Genomic DNA, 21,899 nt, shown 5'->3' on the forward strand with positions numbered 1-21,899 from the left:
TCTTACTTCTAGATGGGAATTTCTTCCATCTTTTGTATAGAATATATATCCCAGGAGTCCACCAAGGTGACCTGTTTTTCTGGCTAGAACTGGGTTTAGTACAGTCAGTTACTAACGTTTCTATGCAGTTGTTTAAGTGGTTGTATAGAGCATTTGTGTATACTTCTGCATAGACCTCTGTGTTTTTGGAGTTAGAGGGACTTGAAAATTACCTATGCTATCACTTAATAGAAAGTAATTTGCCTTGGAAAAATTCTTTAGAGTTTTAGGGTTTGATTGGGGTTTTATTGTTACATTTATTTCAAAGGAGAATGATTTGTGATCTGCTCTTATCACTTAGGACATTACACTGGGGGTGTAACATTCCCTCATGTTTGTGGGTACTATGTCAAGGATATTTGAGCCCCTGTGAGTGCAGACCAGCTGTTCCAGACCATTTGCATTGTCAAAGTCTAGGAATCTCTGAGCCTATATGATAGCGGTCATGTATGTTTCCCAGATAATGGAGGGGTAGTTAAGATCGCCCATGAGTATTGTGTTGGGCTGAATTGTAAGTGATTCCTGTCACTTTGGGTATGCAGATTGGTTTTCATGGTTCATGGTTGGGGACCTGCTTACCTCTCAACTGTCCAGATTTTTGCAGAATACCCATATTTTTTCCTCATATTTTTGGTCTGTTTCTCACAAAATTGTGGTTTTCTGACAAATCCCTAGCAAATCATTGAGGACTGAGGTGAGAAAATAATGGCACATATTTGAGTTTTGGACTTCTTATCCTTCAGAAAATTCTTGGTAACACAAAAACTGTTATTCTATCAACTTTCTAATTTTGTAAGAGCAATATTTAAAAAGTGTCCCTGTTTTTGGGCCTTTATCCATACTTCCTGCTCTTAGAAGTCGAGAGGTATGGACCTGTAGCCAGCTATGGTATGGTAGGGGATTTTCCCTATGGTCAGCTGGACATGGAATAGCTCTAGCAAATCATCTCGCCTGACCAATCGTGAGGTATGATTGTTTTTCATGCAAATGGAAGCACTTCCTTTTTTTGTTTTTTTTTTGTTTGTTTTTTTCCTTTTCAGAGGATGGTCTGAATATGTGATAGGCATTGTAGCCTTGCACTGCCAGGGTGCTTTCCAGAGCCTTGAACCACATCTCTGTAACTGCAGAAACGTTATCATTCTCCAGGATGAGGAGAGATTCCAGGGAGTGCAGTTTCTTGTTAAGATTCCTAGCACTGAGCAGTAGTACCTTCAGCTTGGCATTAGAAGAATTTGTTATTTTGTTAGGTCTGTTGGTTTGGCACTGACTAAAAAAGGCACTATGGGGTGGCTAATGCCATGGCTAGTATTCAAAAGCTTAACAGCAACAGGTACAGATCATCTCTGGCAACGCAGAGTGGTCTGTCAATCCTGTTGTCCCAGGCAGGTAAATACTGGATCCCCTTGAAATGACATCAGTAGCAAAGCCAATTATTGATGTCAATCATTTTATGTTTGTATTGTGGTATCATTCTTGGTGAGGGTAGAATGTTGTTCAATGCGAGGCTCATACATTCCTGTGACACGTATTCAGTGAGGTCCATCATGTCTCTCTTCGTATATAGCCCAGGGAGGTATGTCTCAGGTCTTCCACAACTACATGGACTATGACTGAGTTGTAGTGGTACTTGTGGTTGAATGACCTGCATGCCTATGTGATCTAGTGATTCCTGGCCTCTGACGAGCAAATGACTGTAACCCCCTCTTTATACATCCTGTTGAGGGGGGCATTGTCCGTGTGTCTCATGATGGAGTCTGCTATGACCAAGATGTTTGAATGTGTGGTGTTTTGCCTTAGGGGCTTGCTCGTGGAGACAGTGTAATATGTATTTTTATGTGTAGTGGTTCATGTTGACTTGGTTTTGCTTACACGTGGTTTCTGATAGCAGCATAGGGAAGGCCTCTGAAGTTCTGGCAAGTTACTTGTGAGTACCTCCGCATATGTGGGTTTATGTGTTGCAACTTTATTTAGTGAGGGAAATGATGTGCATGTTCTGACAACCTGTGAAAGTCGTGTTTCAGTTTTCATAGTGTAACTACATCTCTCACATACTGTGTTTATTTGTTTCAGAATTAAGTGGTTGTCAGTATACTTGAGACAATTGCTACATTGCCTCAGGAAGCCTATGTCCACCAGGTTGGCCACAGAGACAACAGGAAGGTGCCCATCCATGGTTTCATTTTTTTTTTACTATAGGTTTAACCAGGGAGAAGAGTGGGTAGATTTGACTTGTGTGGGAGAATAGCACTCGGACAAAGAATGGGTGCTGTACTCATTACTCTTTTTGTTTAAGAGTTGCTCTTAAAATGAAACAAACACAGACAATGGCAAACCAAATGCACACCTGAAAAACTGGCATTATTTTGAAGGACCAGTGGTAATTCAGATGTCAATAAATGAACAGAGCAAATAGCGCTGTATGCATGTACACACATTTGCAGGTGCTAGATTAGCACTGTTCCTCATATGGAAAAATGTTCTGCTTAGAAATCTGGCAAGACAGCATGAAACAGAAGGTGGATAAACCTGTACATTAATAATTGCTGTCAGAGTGACACTCCTTCATAAAGATGAGCATTTTATCAGGTGGCAAACAAAACTAATCTCTAATCTAATATTAACCAAGAAAGACTGAAAGAGCTGCGCTAAGAGTCTGCAGGCATGTTCACTTCTCCAAGAAGTATATGATTAACCCCTTCTCAATGTTCTACAGAATGAAACTAACTGCCTCTGAGCACTGAGGTGTGTGTGAGAGGAATTACAGCTTCAAGGCCCTATGCTGGTGTACATGCCTCTCAAATGACTGGCTATCAGACCTAATTAGGAGGGGCACACATGCATTTTTTCTCCACTATTTTCAACGTTTAATTATAAACATATCAAACTCTATGCCTCATTAAAGGCTTTCTATGAGTTTGTAAGCAGTAACTGTGGGGTCATATGCCCTTTTTCCAAACTACTTTTTAAAAGACAACAGAATATTAGCTTACCTGATGCTTAGTGGTAATGATCTTCAAACTTTTCCTGCCCTAAAATGGAACAAGTTACTTCTTGAGACAATCCTAAAAACTGGAATATCAGCAAGAGTATTATTATTCATGGTACGAAACTTGTGTTGTTTAAACTTGATGCCCATTGTAGAAGCAAAGATGTCATTTGTTGCTTGTCTCATGCATTCAAAAGAGATGATGAAGCGGTGTATGGGTTAAAGATATTTATTGTACATAAACATGTCAGGAACTATAATTAGACCATGTATTTAAGATAACTGATTCACATATTACTTCAAGCACACTCACATGTGCATCTCCATTCATGACTGCATTCACTCTGGCTGACTGTACAAAATGGCACTGTTCTTGCACGTGCTCGGTATTTATATGCATGTGCTATCCAGCTACAGTGGCTGAATATGAACAATATACTCAGTGATCTAAAGCCTCCTTCTTTGATTTGTTTGACAAGCAATAGGAGAACAAGACAATCTATGTGCTAGATAACATTTCAATACTAATAACAAATCAGAACGCAAGTCCAAGTTGCTGTATATTTTGGATTGGGTCTGGAAAGTCTACCTGATCTGGTCACATAAAAGCTTTGATTGGGTTTTGCAACAGGAACAGTCTCTGGGAAATTCTTCTCAATAGAAACTTTGGGGATGACATCAGGATTAACTGAGGAAAGTACACTGTCCTCTGAAATTGGAACAAGTGTAAGGTCACTCTGAGAAATAGAGTCTTTGGCACAGGCAATCTACTGTGTCACTGATTCAGAAACTGGAAGTATATGTCTTCAGTTCCTTCTAACATTCATTCCTTCTGATTGTACAATATAAGATCTCAGTTTTTCACAAATATTTTTGATAATACCCACTCGGTCATATCCTTTAGTTGTCTGCATCCTTATGATCTCTCTCTGTCTTAATGGTCTAAGAAGTTTGCTAGATTTATCAAAACACAACTTTTGTGACTGATGTTTTTTTTTTTTAAAGTTGAGTCTTGACCACTTTGTTGTTCTTTGCATTTGGAAACAATACTTGTTTACTCATCAGCAAGGTTGTTCTTGTCTGTCTAGATATTATTCTCTGAGCAGGTGAACCAAGCAAGTTATCTTGAGGAATGTTTCTGAGATTGAGTAGGTTAAGAGAAACAGTGGTACCATCTCAGATTTCTCTAACAAATATTTCGCACTTTGGACTGCACACTCAGCTAAGCCATTGGACTGTGGATACTCAGGACTACTAGTAACATGGACAAAGTCCCAAGACTCAGCAAATTTCTTACACTGCTGACTTGTAAACTGCGTACCATTGTCAGATATAACTGTGTGAACTACTATGCACAGAAAAATGTCTTTTTAATTTAGTAATAACAGTGCTGGATGTGAGATTAGGAAGAAGGTAAATTTCAAATCAATTCAAGTAAGAGTCTGCTAACACTAAGTAATGTTGACCATTCCATTTGAAAATATCAGTAGTAACCGTTGACCATGATAGTTCAGGAATCTGGTTTAGCTGAAGTGGCTCTTTTTGTTGGTGCAATTTAGTACTATTGCATATAGAACAAGAACATGTTAGCGTTTCCTTCTCTATATATTTTGACATAGAAGGCCAGAATAATATGCCTCTTGCCCTTCTTTTGGTTAAATCAGTACCCACATGTCCACAGTGTAAAATCTTAATATATTCTTGTTGTAACGCTGAAGGAATAACTACTTTAGGACCATTCGTGATGATTTCATCTTCCATCATGAGCTCGTCTTGGTAAGGAAGACATTTCTGTATGTCAGAGGGTCGATTAGTTTGTCGCACTGGCCATCCTTGATTGATAACATGTTTCAGCTTCTGAAGAACAGGGCCTAAAGCTGTGTGATATCTGAGTTCATCAAGACGTGATGAGGAAACATTTTTGATATCCATCACTTCATGGTCTGCTTGCTCATTGTCTTGCTGTTCTGTAGTTTGTGTTTGTACTCTTGACAAAGCATCAACAAGGTATACATATTTGCCTTTTGTATAGACAACATTGAAATTATACTTTTACAATTTTAACATCATGCATCGCAAGCATGTTGGGGCTGAATGTATAGGCTTGTTTAGAACTGTCACTAGATGTTGGTGATCAGTCTCTATTTGAACAGATTTGCCATAAATATAATTATTGAACTTTGAATATGTAAACACTACTGCCAGAAGCTCTTTTTCATTTTGCACATACTGCATCTCAGTTTGGGTTAAAGTACTGAATGCATAGGCTACTGGTATGCCTTCTTGAAGCCATGCTGCACAAAACCATACTTTGAAGCATCACATGAAAGAGTTACTGGCTTACGAACGTTATAATATCTCAATGTGGGTGGACTGGCAATTTTCTGTTTCAGAGCATCAGCTGCTCTTTGGTGTTGTTCCATCCAGGACCAGTTTACATTTTTATGTGTCAACTCAGATAACTGTACTGAAAGCTCACTCAGATCTGGGATAAACTTTCCTAAATAGTTGACCATACCAAGAAAACTTTGCAAAGAAGAGACATTGACTGGAACTGGCATCTCAAGAATTGCAGCTTGCTTAGATGGATCAGGTTGTAAGCCAGAACTGGTAAACAGATGACCCACATAAGTAACTTCTCTCAGCTTGAATTTGCATTTCTGAGGATTCAGTTTAAGACTAACTTCACATGCATGGTCTAGAACTATCTTAAGGCTTTGATCATGTTCGTTATCACCATTGCCCCTTACAATAATGTCGTCTACTATGACAGCACATGGATAACCTGAAAAATTTGTGCCATGGAGAATTGAAATACTTCACTGGCAGAATTTATTCCAAATGGCATTCTCAAGAATCTGTACCTTCCAAATGGAGTACTGAAAGTAGTTAACAATGAAGATTTGTGAAATTGTGAAATTTGCCAAAATGAACTTTTTGCATCTAAGACTGAAAAAATAGTGACATTTGGCATAAGAGCTGCTACTTTTTCTACTGTGCGCATTGAATGATGAGGTCATTTAAATGCTTTGTTTAAATCTCTGGGATCGATACATATTCGAATATCATCTGAGCTTTTCTTATGAGCTACGACCATGGAGGATACCCATTCATTTAGTTCTTTTACTGGAGTTATCACACCTAAATTCACCATTTTGTCTAGTGCTGTTTTTACTTTGCTCTTCATTGCTACCAGAACCTTCCTTGCTGGTCTGACAACTGGGCTTACTTCATGGTTTAACTTCATGGAATATGTGACTGGTAGCTTGCCAAGCTCATCTTTGAAAATATCAGCATATTCACTAAAACTATTCTGTGTAAAACTACGTAGTTGTTCAGACTTATGTGGTGGACCTCCTTATTAATGAAATCAGTCCCATCCTCAAACTGTCTTTGAGGCCTAATAATGATTGCACGTGTCTTTTGACTGTGTAAAACTGCAAGTTGTTCCCAGCAGAATGACATGTAAGAACTACTGTGCCATCAGCTTGAATCTGTTCACCACCATAAGCAACTAGATTTGCACACTTTGCTGAATCAAGTTTCTCACCAGCTTTCACCTTGGCAAACATTTGTGCTGATATAATATTGCACATAGATCCAAGTGTCTACTTTAAGCTCAACATGTTTCCCATTAATTTGTATAGTACAAAATATTTCGTCCTTTGCTGCCAACTGATAGTCTAATGCAGGGGTGTCCAACCTTTTCAGTTGCAAGGGCCGCATTGAGTCAACAAAAATGGTCTGGGGGCAAACGGCAGGTGAGGACCAAAAAAAAAAATAAAAATAAAAATAAAAATAAAAAAAGGTCTCACATTAACTGAAGAGCAAAAAAAAAAAAAAAAAAAACACAGGTTTATGCGGACTAATGTGGCTGTATTGTAGGTTAATTTGAACAATAAATAAATTAATAAATATAAATAAATTAATATCTCATTCTAATTATTCAAGATTTTTATAACATTTTGTATTGCTGATGGAAAAAAAAGTGTATGTTCTCATATTAGTAAGACTCATTTATCATTAAATGTAATAGATGGGTAGTCCAGCAACACAGACGTTAGCTCCACTGAGATAATATTACTGGTTTGTTTCCTGGATTAGGTAAATTTTGTGAGGTGTCTGCATGTTCTCCCCATGTCTCTCAGGTTTCTTCCACATCTCTGAAATATGTGATATGATGATAGATTATTACACAGACAGCATCATGGTGTTATATTTGGATATGCCACTCCACAAATTACAAGAAAAGCTGCAAGACTTTTTCCTACTAGAGAAGTGACTTTCTGGCATGATGTTTTTAAACTGTAAAAAGATTAACTACTATGATGTGTGACAAACCAGAAACTTAAATCTAAACCCACATTAGAAATCATTGCAACTCAAAGCAACACACTGCCTAAAAAGTCACTGAACAAAGTGCGTAGGTATAACATTTGACTCACAACTCATCTTTACTGCACACATGCGAACTTCACAAAAGTAGCACTCAATCAACTTTGGTTCAAATAAATACTCTCACCTACTCCCAAGAAAATCTAGGAAAGCTCTGGCATTACAAATGATAATGCCAAAATAAAATACTTTCTACCATTATTTGTTGTAAATCTGCACAGAACACTCACATTCTACAAGTGACCGCACTGCAAATAAGATCTGTTGAGTCCTAATGCTGGGTGAGCCATGAGAATATCACTCTATCTCTGTAGAAAAAAAATCCAGTTGGCTACCAGTAATTTCTATGGCCATTGTCATATTTGACTGACACTCAAACTAATTCACTACTCATACTGCCGACAACTAGTACATACACCACTGATCAAACAGGCAAATAATTCTCATTAAACTGTGAACCACTGTGTTGCTCATAGATATGCTTGCGGCATGAATGTGTGTGTGTGTGTGTGTGTGTGTGTGTGTGTGTGTGTGTGTGTGTGTGTGTGTGTGTGTGTGTGTGTGTGTGTGTGTGTGTGTGTGTGTGTGTGTACTCATCATGTGATAGTCTGGCATCTACACTTCTACAGGAATGTATCTCTAAGAAAATTATGCACTCAAGATTGGTTCTTGCTTCCGTTTTACACTGAAAAGGATAAAAATGGTATTAAGAGTGCAAAAAATAAGTTATTGTATATTAGATTACATTCCAGCCATAAAAAGGTAGCAAACAATGCTTCATATATACCAGTACTGAAGACTCCTATGCTGAAATATTTTAGATATGCAAATCAGTTTGTCACTTCTTCATGAACTTAATTTCTCTTAATAAAACAGTAGTTGATTGAATTGAATTCTACCATGGAGTGATTTTTTTGCTACTTTTATGATATTTTCAGTGGTGACACCGTGACACAAGAGCACTGATTAAGTAAGTGACTTGCTTAGAATCTGACATAGGCAAATGAAGACTGAAGAATTTAAACTGTAAACTACAAGCTGCAAATGATTCTGTACACAGGCTAACTTTGTTTTTTTTCACTCTGAATTAACTTTCCCACTCATGAATTATTGCATACCAAGTGATACAGAATATTAGAAGAATGAAAGTTCTACTGTTTGAGAAAGAATTTTGTTATTAACTCAAAAATGTTACCCAGGGGCCAGGAAATGTTAAAAATGCAAACACGGCTTTTTGAGAGGCAAAGTGTGTTAAAGGTATCATGAAGTTGTACTCTGGAACTGAGTTGACTTTAAATTCATAATACTGTCTACTATTGATTTTTAGCATTTATTTTAACAGTCTGTCTCGTACTTTATCTCATTTGTTTCATGTGTATTTTCAGGTTTCACTGAATCATGTTTTTTCATTTCCATAGTATCAGCAAACAGTTCACTTTCATATGTCTGCTCAACAATTCCCAAGTTCTTTTGAGCCTCTTATTTTTACTTTTACATGTTTTGCAAAATGTCCTGTCTGCATGAATTTGGAAGACCTGATTAGACAACTCTTCCTCTCAAGCTTATAGCCTCACCTACTAGAGGTGACTTGAATTTCAATTGCAAATTCTTTACTCCCTGTTCTGTTTTTTTAAGTACATACTGAATGCATTTTCGGAACACAGGCTTTATTTTTCACACCTGACTTTTTGTTTGACTCATTGTGTACTACATGCATCGTTTTTCTCAGTTAATTATTTTAACTATGCTAGCAATTTCACTTTGTCTGCTTATACTTATAACTTTTGATAAGATAATCTTTTTTCTTAAAAATGCAACATAAACTAGCCTATTTTTAGTTAGTTGTACAACTCACTAAATTCATTCTTTGGCATTTTCCTTCAGGTCAGTAACATAAACATCAGAATAATTCAAAGAGCATAAAATCACTGCCATACATGTGTATGCAACTGGCTCCATCAAATAGTATACAGGCACTTTAAAAAAACACAACTATAATTGTTTTATTCTCTTTGCCAATAGCTACTTTCATTTTAACTAATTTTCCTTACCTAGCTAGTTCTAAGGGAGCAAAATACTTAACTTACCTTTGTTGTAGTGTAGTCGGTGTGTACACAACGAAATAAACTAAAAAATAATAAATCCTCTCTCTATGATATGATCTCACTCCTTTCTGCAGCTTTTCTTTACCAGTAATGTAAAAATCGCCCGAACGGTGTTTTCGCGCATGCGCATACCAGCAGAAAGACGCTGGTATGAAAAAAACGTAAAAAAAGAAAGTTGGCGCATGCGCAGAAGAGCAAAACTACGCGGACGTGTAAACACATGGAAAAAAAGTGAAATTAAATTTAAATTTAAATTTAAGGGTTGCGGGCCGCATGGAAGAGCTCTGAGGGCCGCATGCGGCCCGCGGGCCGCGGGTTGGACACTCCTGGTCTAATGTATTAACAGTTTCATCAATCACAGAGATGCCATTAACATAGAAAGTTTGCTCACGGCTATCTAATTGATCTACTTGCTTCTTTGGATGACCTCTTTTATTAAAAGATTGTGACACTTTAGACTTACAAAGTCTTTTGAAATGATTCCACTTTTTACATTTTTGACATTGCTGCCCAAAAGCAAAACACTTTTCTCATTTAGGTTCATGGTTGCCCCCACAATTACGACAACCAGCAATAAGATTAGGTGCTGTGGCCCCCATTATGTTTATGGTTAAAATTGGGTACTGCCATGTTCTTTGGCTTATATCTCTTTCTTATCTTAGCTTTATGTTGTGCACTATCAACATTCACAGTGGTAGTCACCCTATGTATGCTTCTCTCATTTGTAAACATATTTGTGTGCTTCTCTGTAAGCTCATATATTTGACAAATCTCTTTGGCTTTGTTCAGTGTTAAATCACTGCTTTGAAGCAAAACCTTTTCTCACTGCATCATTATTAACACAACACATAGCTCTGTCTTTTATCAACTCATCATGCAAGTTACCAAATCTGCATAGTTTTGCCTTATTTCTCAAGTCAGTAATGTATGCTGCTATAATTTCACCAGGCTTTTGATTTCTTGTGTAAAACATGTGCCTTTCCATTGCAATATTCCTTTGAGGGTCACGCCATAGGTCTCAACCTCTAAAGAGGCCAATGTGGAACACAGACCCTAGCAATGTGTGCCAATCAAAATGTGGAACACCCTTTTTTTTTTGCACTGCATGAAAACACACCATAGGTTCATAGGATGGTACTAGGCTATCGGTCCTAGGGCCTGTACAAGCCTAGCCACAACAATTCCCTGGCTATTTCTTCCCACAGTATTTACTTCTCTGGACCCCTATCTAGCAGAGCGACTGACATGTTCCCTGAGGTAAATTTCCTATCTCCATCCAGGCATCAAGGTTCCTTTTGAAGAGGGCCAAGGAGGCGCTCTTCTTGACGTGTATGGGCAGTCTATTCCAGAGTATGGGGAGTCTCTGGGTCAGGAACCTATCCCTCCAGCATGTTTTGTTCATTGTGATAACAGGGTTTAGGTCCCTGGAGCGTGTGGCTCTGATGGATTTGGATTTCTTTAAGTGCAGCATGCCCAACAGCTCTGGGTTTGACATGGCCTTGTATGTTAAGCAGAGACTGCCTCTGAGTAGACAATATGTGGCAGAGTATAGCTGGAGTTTTTTTAGTCAGTCAGCATAGGGCATCTGCTTTAGGTCTGTGATTCTTTTAGTGAGGTGCTTCTGTGGCCTTTCCAGTTGTTGCAGATGTCTTGTAAGGTACATACCAAATGGGGCATTGTACTCTATGATGGGTCTAATGAGGGATGAGTACAGTGGGGCAATGACCTCCTTTTTTCTGGATGAAAAGCCCTTAGTGATGAGGTGTGCCACATAGAAGGATTTCCTGACTGTTGTGGCGATGTGGTTATCGAAGGTGAGACCACTGTCCACCTGTGTCCCTCGGTCTCTTATCACACTTTTGATGTTTAATGTACTGACACCTATGTGGTAGTTCACAGGTACATGGTTTTTCCCCAAAGGGGACAACTATACATTTTTTGGCATTTAGCTTGAGCCCATAGCTCTGGCACCAGGCATCTATTTCGGTAAGGCCCTTTTGTAGAATATCCACAACATTTGGGGATTCAATAATGGCTCCCAGTTTGCTGTCATCTGCAAACTTTGTTAGCCAGAGTCTCTTAGTGCTGGCCTGTACTTTAGAGAAGTAGATGCCAAACAAGAGCGGTCCCAGGACTGAATCCTGAGGTACTCCACTTGTCACTTGTCTGGACCTGGATTTGGAGTCAGCTACTTTTACAGTGTGGATTTTGTCAGTAAGCCAGTTGGCAACCGATCGAGGGATGTAGGAATTCATGCCCAGCTTAGTCAGTTTATCTATGATTCCAGAGTGGAGGATGGTGTCAAAGGCCTTGGCGAGGTCCATATAGGCTGTGTGGACCACCTTACCCTCATCCACAGCTCTAAAGACTGATTCGAAGAAGTCAATCAGGTTCAGGAGACACAATCGGCCCTTCATGAACCCATGGCCTTGCAGATCAGGCTTGTCGGACTGATGGGACGGTAGTTCCCAGGATCCCAGGTGGATCCCCCCTTGTGGAGTGGCCACTCAGTGGGCATAAAGCCTGAGGTGAGGCTATGATTAAACATGACACTTAGGTGAGGTGCCAGTTCATTTTGTAGTTTATGTAGTACACAGCCTGGGATGTCATGTGGTCCCATGGATGCTGTATTGTATGCTTTGGATAGTGCATTTTTTACCTGTGTGGCCATGATTACCGGAATTTGGCAAACTTTCGGTACTGAGATGGGCCCTTTGGGGGGTGAGAGAGGGGTGAAGTTGGCACTGAATCAATCTGCCAGGATATTGGCAATGTCCTTGAGCTCAGTATATTTAATGCCATTCTGTTGTAGCTCAGAGCAGATCTGAGAACCCAAGAAGATAGCAATCTCTCCTTTGATAATCATATTGCCAAGGTGGTTAAAAATCCTTCTACGTGGCCCACCTAATCTCAAAAAGGTTCGCATCTAGAACAAAGGATGTTATTGTGCCTCTCTACCCATCACTTATTAGATCTATTATAGCAGGAGTGTCCAACCCACGGCCCGCGGGCCGCATGCGGCCCTCAGAGCTCTTCCATGCGGCCCGCAACCCTTAAATTTAAATTTAAATTTAATTTCACTTTTTTTCCATGTGTTTACACGTCCGCGTAGTTTTGCTCTTCTGCGCATGCGCCAACTTTCTTTTTTTACGTTTTTTTCATACCAGCGTCTTTCTGCTGGTATGCGCATGCGCGAAAACACCGTTCGGGCGATTTTTACATTACTGGTAAAGAAAAGCTGCAGAAAGGAGTGAGATCATATCGTAGAGAGAGGATTTATTATTTTTTAGTTTATTTCGTTGTGTACACACCGACTACACTACAACAAAGGTAAGTTAAGTATTTTGCTCCCTTAGAACTAGCTAGGTAAGGAAAATTAGTTAAAATGAAAGTAGCTATTGGCAAAGAGAATGAAACAATTATAGTTGTGTTTTTTTAAAGTGCCTGTATACTATTTGATGGAGCCAGTTGCATACACATGTATGGCAGTGATTTTATGCTCTTTGAATTATTCTGATGTTTATGTTACTGACCTGAAGGAAAATGCCAAAGAATGAATTTAGTGAGTTGTACAACTAACTAAAAATAGGCTAGTTTATGTTGCATTTTTAAGAAAAAAGATTATCTTATCAAAAGTTATAAGTATAAGCAGACAAAGTGAAATTGCTAGCATAGTTAAAATAATTAACTGAGAAAAACGATGCATGTAGTACACAATGAGTCAAACAAAAGTCAGGTGTGAAAAATAAAGCCTGTGTTCAAAATGCATTCAGTATGTACTTAAAAACAGAACAGGGAGTAAAGAATTTGCAATTGAAATTCAAGTCACCTCTAGTAGGTGAGGCTATAAGCTTGAGAGGAAGAGTTGTCTAATCAGGTCTTCCAAATTCATGCAGACAGGACATTTTGCAAAAACATGTAAAAGTAAAAATAAGAGGCTCAAAAGAACTTGGGAATTGTTGAGCAGACATATGAAAGTGAACTGTTTGCTGATACTATGGAAATGAAAAAACATGATTCAGTGAAACCTGAAAATACACATGAAACAAATGAGATAAAGTACGAGACAGACTGTTAAAATAAATGCTAAAAATCAATAGTAGACAGTATTATGAATTTAAAGTCAACTCAGTTCCAGAGTACAACTTCATGATACCTTTAACACACTTTGCCTCTCAAAAAGCCGTGTTTGCATTTTTAACATTTCCTGGCCCCTGGGTAACATTTTTGAGTTAATAACAAAATTCTTTCTCAAACAGTAGAACTTTCATTCTTCTAATATTCTGTATCACTTGGTATGCAATAATTCATGAGTGGGAAAGTTAATTCAGAGTGAAAAAAAACAAAGTTAGCCTGTGTACAGAATCATTTGCAGCTTGTAGTTTACAGTTTAAATTCTTCAGTCTTCATTTGCCTATGTCAGATTCTAAGCAAGTCACTTACTTAATCAGTGCTCTTGTGTCACGGTGTCACCACTGAAAATATCATAAAAGTAGCAAAAAAATCACTCCATGGTAGAATTCAATTCAATCAACTACTGTTTTATTAAGAGAAATTAAGTTCATGAAGAAGTGACAAACTGATTTGCATATCTAAAATATTTCAGCATAGGAGTCTTCAGTACTGGTATATATGAAGCATTGTTTGCTACCTTTTTATGGCTGGAATGTAATCTAATATACAATAACTTATTTTTTGCACTCTTAATACCATTTTTATCCTTTTCAGTGTAAAACGGAAGCAAGAACCAATCTTGAGTGCATAATTTTCTTAGAGATACATTCCTGTAGAAGTGTAGATGCCAGACTATCACATGATGAGTACACACACACACACACACACACACACACACACACACACACACACACACACACACACACACACACGTATACACACACATTCATGCCACAAGCATATCTATGAGCAACACAGTGGTTCACAGTTTAATGAGAATTATTTGCCTGTTTGATCAGTGGTGTATGTACTAGTTGTCGGCAGTATGAGTAGTGAATTAGTTTGAGTGTCAGTCAAATATGACAATGGCCATAGAAATTACTGGTAGCCAACTGGATTTTTTTTCTACAGAGATAGAGTGATATTCTCATGGCTCACCCAGCATTAGGACTCAACAGATCTTATTTGCAGTGCCGGTCACTTGTAGAATGTGAGTGTTCTGTGCAGATTTACAACAAATAATGGTAGAAAGTATTTTATTTTGGCATTATCATTTGTAATGCCAGAGCTTTCCTAGATTTTCTTGGGAGTAGGTGAGAGTATTTATTTGAACCAAAGTTGATTGAGTGCTACTTTTGTGAAGTTCGCATGTGTGCAGTAAAGATGAGTTGTGAGTCAAATGTTATACCTACGTACCTTTGTTCAGTGACTTTTTTAGGCAGTGTGTTGCTTTGAGTGGCAATGATTTCTAATGTGGGTTTAGATTTAAGTTTCTGGTTTGTCACACATCATAGTAGTTAATCTTTTACAGTTTAAAAACATCATGCCAGAAAGTCACTTCTCTAGTAGGAAAAGTCTTGCAGCTTTTCTTGTAATTTGTGGAGTGGCATATCCAAATATAACACCATGATGCTGTCTGTGTAATAATCTATCATCATATCACATATTTCAGAGATGTGGAAGAAACCTGAGAGACATGGGGAGAACATGCAGACACCTCACAAAATTTACCTAATCCAGGAAACAAACCAGTAATATTATCTCAGTGGAGCTAACGTCTGTGTTGCTGGACTACCCATCTATTACATTTAATGATAAATGAGTCTTACTAATATGAGAACATACACTTTTTTCCATCAGCAATACAAAATGTTATAAAAATCTTAAATAATTAGAATGAGATATTAATTTATTTATATTTATTAATTTATTTATTGTTCAAATTAACCTACAATACAGCCACATTAGTCTGCATAAACCTGTGTTTTTTTTTTTTTTTTTGCTCTTCAGTTAATGTGAGACCTTTTTTTATTTTTATTTTTATTTTTATTTTTTTTTTGGTCCTCACCTGCCGTTTGCCCCCAGACCATTTTTGTTGACTCAATGCGGCCCTTGCAACTGAAAAGGTTGGACACCCCTGTATTATAGAATACAACACCTCATTTGGGATTTACCTTACAAGACACCTGCAACAGCTGGAAAGACCACAAAAGTACCTCACCAAGAGGATTACTGGCCTCAAACAGATGACCTCTGCAGCCCGACTAAAGAAACTCCAGCTGTACTCGGTTGAATATCGCCTACTCAGAGGTGATCTCTGCTTGACATACAAGGCCATGGCCAACCCAGAATTCATGGATATGCTCCACCTAAAAAAACCAAATCCCAGAGAGCCACACACTCTAGGGATATAAACCTTACCACAACAATAAATAGGATGCGCTGGAGGGATCGATTCCTAACCCAGAGAGTCTCCATGCTTTGGAACAAGATTCCAATATACATCAGGCACAGCCCGTCACTAGCAATCTTCAAGAGAAACCTTGACGGGTGGATGGGAAACAGAAAATTTACCCCAGGGATCACCGCAGTAGCTCTGCTGGACAGAGTCACAGGGAACTGATGGCTCTGCTGATCAGAGGCACAGATAACTAATCTAAGAGGGTGGCGAAAGCCAACACACTCTGGCTAGGCTTATAAATGCCCTTGGGCAGATAGCCTAATACTTACCTATGAACCTATGAACCTATGAGCATTGCCATTTAGATTCTTGACATAGCTATAGAAATCCTTGTGGCTGTCTTTGGAATCTTTGGCAATTTTATTTTCATAACTAGCTTTGGAGGATTTTATGAGGGATCTTGGCTTCTTACTGAGGCTGGTAATGGAGTTTTTTTGCATCCTGGGATTTTCCTCTTTTCTGCAACAGTTTCTTCCTTCTGTTGTATAGTTTGTTTGTGACAGGGGACCACCAGACTCACTTCCTTTTTTGGAGGAGAGCATCTTGGTTCTATTTAGGATAGCACGATTCATGCACGAGTGGATGTGCTCGTACAGTACTTTAGTGTAGGATTTGGCAGTCGAACTTGCAGTTCCTATCTGCATAGGTGTCATTAAATTTGTCACTTCTGACTTGAGTAGCATGAAGTTGGCCTTGGAGAAGTTTTTTACGGATGTTTCCATACTGGGGGGTGGGGGTGGGATGTGGATGTCAAAGGTGATTAGCTTATGGTCGGACATAACCAACATGGGGCTGACCACTGGTGTGGAGCATCGGTTTCCCATGTTGGTAATGACCAGGTCCAGGGTATTAGAGCCCCTGGTGGGACTATGAATTAGTTGATCCAGGGCATTGGAATTTATGAATTCCAAGAACCATTGGGCAAAGGTGTTGGCACATGAGTAGTTTTCCCAGTTAATGGCAGGGTAGTTGAAATCACCCAATATTAGGGTGTTTGGTTGTATCTTAATATTTTTCCATATGTTTAGAAAGGTGTAGTGAGAATCTTGGGGCATGATGGGGGATCTGTAGCAAGCTACAATTTGGATTGCAGTCTTACCTAGTGTTAGTTGCACCTGGAGAATTTCGGATGCATTGTGTTGGGCAACTAGCCTGGAGGTGTGAATATCCTTGGTGAATATAGACACTCCTCCACTTTTAGTGTTTCGGTCCTGGTTTGCTGGTAGAAAAGTATGGTAAGAGTTGTAGCCTGGTATTGCAGGAGTGCTCTCTGCAGCCTTGAACCAGGTCTCAGTTACTGCACAGATATCAATGTTCTCCATTTTTAGGAGTGCCTTGAGAGAGTGCATTTTGAGGTTTAGACTTCTAGCATTGATTAGCATTACCTTCAGATTTGCATACTTGTACCTGTTACGGTGGTGGTTTTGTCATTTGAGCCTTGCCTAAAAAACGGCACTATAGGGGTGGCAAGAGACTAAGCCAGCAACCTGAATCCCAGGGGTGACAGGTGCAGACCATCTCTGGCAAAGCATCATGGTTTGTTGATCATGTCATCCCAGGCAGACAGATACTGGATCCCCTTTGAATGACACCAGAAGCTTAGCCAATTGTTGAAGTCAATCATTTTGTCCTTATACTGTGGTATCATTCTAGCGAAGGAAGGATGCTACTCAGGGCTAGGATCATACCTGCCTGGGTCACATGATCTGAGAGCTCTTCCATGTCTCTTTTCATGTAGTGCAGGGAGGTATGTCTCAAGTCATTCACTCCAACATGGACAATGACAGAGTTGTATTTGTAGTTGTTGTGGAGTGACTTGAGTGCATGTGTTATGTGGTGGATCCTGGCACCAGACAGGCAGCTGACTATAATTTTCTCCTTGTTCAGCCTGGTGAGTGGGACATCAGTGTGCCTGACTATAGAGTCACCTATGACTAAAGTGTTGGGTATGTTGTCTTGCCTTAGGGGCTGTTGTTGGGTGGCACACTGATGTTGTGAGCTATGTGATACATTGGTTGTGATTGGTGTTTGCCTTTCAGCTTCGGAGGTCCTTGTTGTTTGGGCAGGTTAATGTTAAGGGCCTCCACATATGTGTGTTTAGTCTTGCTATATGTGGGTGTTGGTGGTGAGGGTTTTTGTTAGAAAAATATGTATTTAAATATATGTGAAATACTAGTTTAAAAGCAAGGTAGTTTATAATGCATTTTATTCTATTAATCATATAACAGAAGGGATAAATTCATGTGTAAATGCAAGCAGCTTCTGAAACTGCAGTGTGCTTTGACCCCTGACCCTGGCAGCTGCCAGCTCAGCAAGCTTAATGTTTATGCTTTTCATAAGTGATTATCTGCTGGGTCAGGAAATTAAATGTGTAAATCTTCTGCTCCTTCCTGATGAGATAACTTGTCCTTGTAAATAATGAAATCTTCTGCTCTTCCTGATGAAGTAACTTGTCCTTGTGAGATAAACACACAGCTGGTGGGAAAGTGAAACAGTGAACAAAGATGTATGTTAAAGACTGAATCTGCTATTGTATTCGAACTGATATGAGACCTTTAAGAAGTAACTTTACAGAAAGACATTGTGCCTGACCGGATGAAACAGCAAGGTTGTATTATTATCAAAAGGAAGTTTTTGAAAAATATACAACTACAGCTGTTGCATGAATAAAGGCCTGTAAGCTAAAGTGATGTAAATGGCCTGTGACTTGTAACGTCAGTAAGGTGGGAACAACTTGAATGTTAAACCTATATAAACTTGTGTGCTTCCTGTCTCATGTCAGACAAAATTCTGTACTTGTATGGTTTTTTGCCTCCTGGTGTACACTAGTAAACCTTTGAATCTGAACCTCCTGTGTATTGAATTTTTTGAATTCTGAATTTTATTTAACAGTTTGGTCCTTTCGAGACGGAATTCCCTTGGTAAGCTGCAGATCAGAGCGTATCAGTGGTCGAATACTGCGCAGGAGAAGTTACTGAAATGGTTCTTCTTGAGTGAAAAGACCTCCGACTGAATTGTCGTGTGTAAAGAGGCTGGCCACTTTCTGATCTGTGGCTGAAGAGCGGAATTTGAATGTTTTTCAAAACCAGGAGGCTCAGGTAGGAAGAATTTGCCTTTTTTCTGTTTTAGATCAGGGACTAGGTTACAGTATATTGTTGTCAAGATTTGTTTTGCAGATCAGGGACAAAAGGAAGTACTGTATATTTGGTCATAGATCAGGGTAACAGAATAAGGTAGACAGTTATTCTAGATAAACTGTAAACAGGAACTAAGAAATTGATATCACGTGATAAAAAAAAGGGTTATGTAACATTTTCTTTGACATAGGTAATCAGTGCACTAAACCCTCGCGAGATCCGCCCCTAACCAAAGACGCAAAATACATGCAATTACAGCGTTCTGATAACGTTAGGTATTATACGAAATGGGTTAATAAGTATGAATTTGATGGTAAACTAGATAAACCTTCACTAGTTAAACTCCTTAAACAGCTTAAATCTAATGCAGGAGGTCAGGCAAAAAAGCAACGCCACCTAGGCATTCCTCAAGCACACAGGTGGATTGAGGAAGCAAATCGTAGAGAACAGAAGCTTAAAAATTCAAAAACATTATTTTTAGACAAAGAGGATAAAAACTTGGTAATAGCGACAGCTCCCCCTCCTCCTCCCTTACCCCCTCCCTTACCCTTTTCAGGATATGAAGCGAGTGGACAGGCTGGTCCGCCTCTGCGTTATCCTGAAGTTTCAGCGAAACCACAACTATTTGTTAGAGATCCTATTGAGACTAGGTCCCGAACACGTAAAACACATAGGGACACAGAATCATACCAAATAGAGAGAAATCTACAGGATAAGAGTGAGGAAGAAATATGCCCACTTATAGAAGTTCCAAATCCTCAAGCAGGACAGGAAGGGCAGGATCCAACACTCTTAATATATAGACCATGGACACTGGAAGACATCTGGAAGGCTACTGAGGGAATCCCCCATCCGAAAGTTAATTTTACGAAATTTTTAGAAGATTTACAAGGCATGAGGTTAAGTTACCACTTGAATGGGGAAGAAGTAGAAAAAGTAGTAAGACAAATTATAGGTCCAGATTAGCACATGATTTGTGGCACCTGGAATCCTCGTAATGCAGAGCTCAGACCACTCCCACATAGTGACGCAGAGTTAGACAACAGAGTAAAAGGTCTGACAGACCGAATCTCTGAGAAATGGAAACCCAGAGCAGACTGGACTTGCATTAATCAATGCATACAACAGGAAAATGAGACAATAGATGGATATTATGCTAGATTATTAGAATGTTTTAATAATCATAGCGGTATGTCGGTTCCTGAGAACCAAACGAATGATTCCCCGTATGAACAACAATTAAAAAATGCATTTTGAAAGGTTGCATTGCACCTATTAGTAGCTTCATTACGAAGCATATGATAGATCATCGAAAAGGGAGGCTACAAGCCTTACTCGAATACGCTAGACATGCTGAGAGACATTTTAATAGTAAAAAGAAAAAGAAGGCACAAGTCTTCACTGCTGAAGATGGAGCTGAAGTATTTGTATTACAGTCAGGTAAAAGGGCAAGAAGAATGCCCAGGGAAACAAACAGTCTGATAAACGATCAGAAGGTTTTGAAGAGAGGAAAAAGAAAGGTGAATGCTTCAAGTGCGGGAAAAAAGGGCATCTAGCAAGGGATTGTAGGCAAAACAAAAAGGTAATTACAGAAGATAAAGGAGATGAGGACTGACTATATGATAGTGAGGATACGTCAAGTGAAAGTCAGAAATCATCAGGAAAAGGTAAGAAACAAAAAGCAAATGTAAATGTGATAGAAGGAGTAGAGGAAGTGCAAATAGATATGGAGGATTAAGAAAGTGAAATTTTGGACTTAGCATTATTGAGCTTAGAGCTCTACTTGGCAGATACAAAACCAGAAGTTACACTTCTGATGGAGGGAAGGGAAGTCAAATTCCTGTGTGACTCAGGAGCATCACAGACTTTGATACACCCCTCCAAGTTACCAGAACATTCCGAATCACCTGATTATATACTAGTAAAAGCCGCAAATGGACAGCTATACAGGGAACCACTTTCCCATGATATAGCAATAACTGACCCTGTTTCAGGTATGACCCAGAGAAGTAAATTAGTTGTTTCTGCAAAGTGTCCAGTAAACCTATTGGGCAGGGACCTTATGCAGATATTTGGCATAGCAGTAGTTCCAACTGTACAAGGTATGGAGGCACAGAGACAAATGGATACCTTTGTAGTGCGATCGGAGGGTGAAACCTTTTATTGGTACAGCCAGGACCTAGTCACAACTGGTCCAGGGGCAGTGACCGAGGAGCTGATGAACGTAGCCATCAGTAAAGCCCCCTCCCTTGACACTGATCGACAGCATTTGTTACACTGTACTCTATACTACTGTACTACACCAGGACCTGATAGAGAGTATGAGCAAGAACTGTTTAGAAATCGTGCAACTAGATTGGTTTTGCGTACTTTGTACTGGGATACTGAGGGGAACAGTGTAGTTAGCTGTTCATTACCTCAAGAATTCCTTGCATTGTATAAATCGAATCGGTTGCCACATGTCAGCTTGACAAAGAACAAAAGTGTTAAATGGGCAGATTTAGGAGAAAAAGTGACAAGATGGGAGAAACAGACTGATTTAGAACTATCAGAACAAGGGATACAAAAACAAAAACTGAATTGGTTGACACAGACACATCCAGCTGTACACTTGCAATCTAGCGAGGCAGCTGATTAGCATTTTTATTATAAGAAGAAGAAAAGACCTTATGTGAAATTCCAACAACTCTCTGGTCAACAGGCAAGTCAGATGTAGGACTTATTCGAACAGCAGGACCAGTTACAATAACCCCAAAGTCTGCTTTCAGACCACAGAGAAGACAATACCCTTTGAGAAAGGCTGCAGAAATAGGAATTAAGCC

The sequence above is a fragment of the Protopterus annectens genome, chromosome 2.part2 (genome assembly GCF_019279795.1).
Source record: "Protopterus annectens isolate FY-2018-M chromosome 2.part2, PAN1.0, whole genome shotgun sequence".
NCBI lineage: Eukaryota > Metazoa > Chordata > Ceratodontiformes > Protopteridae > Protopterus > Protopterus annectens.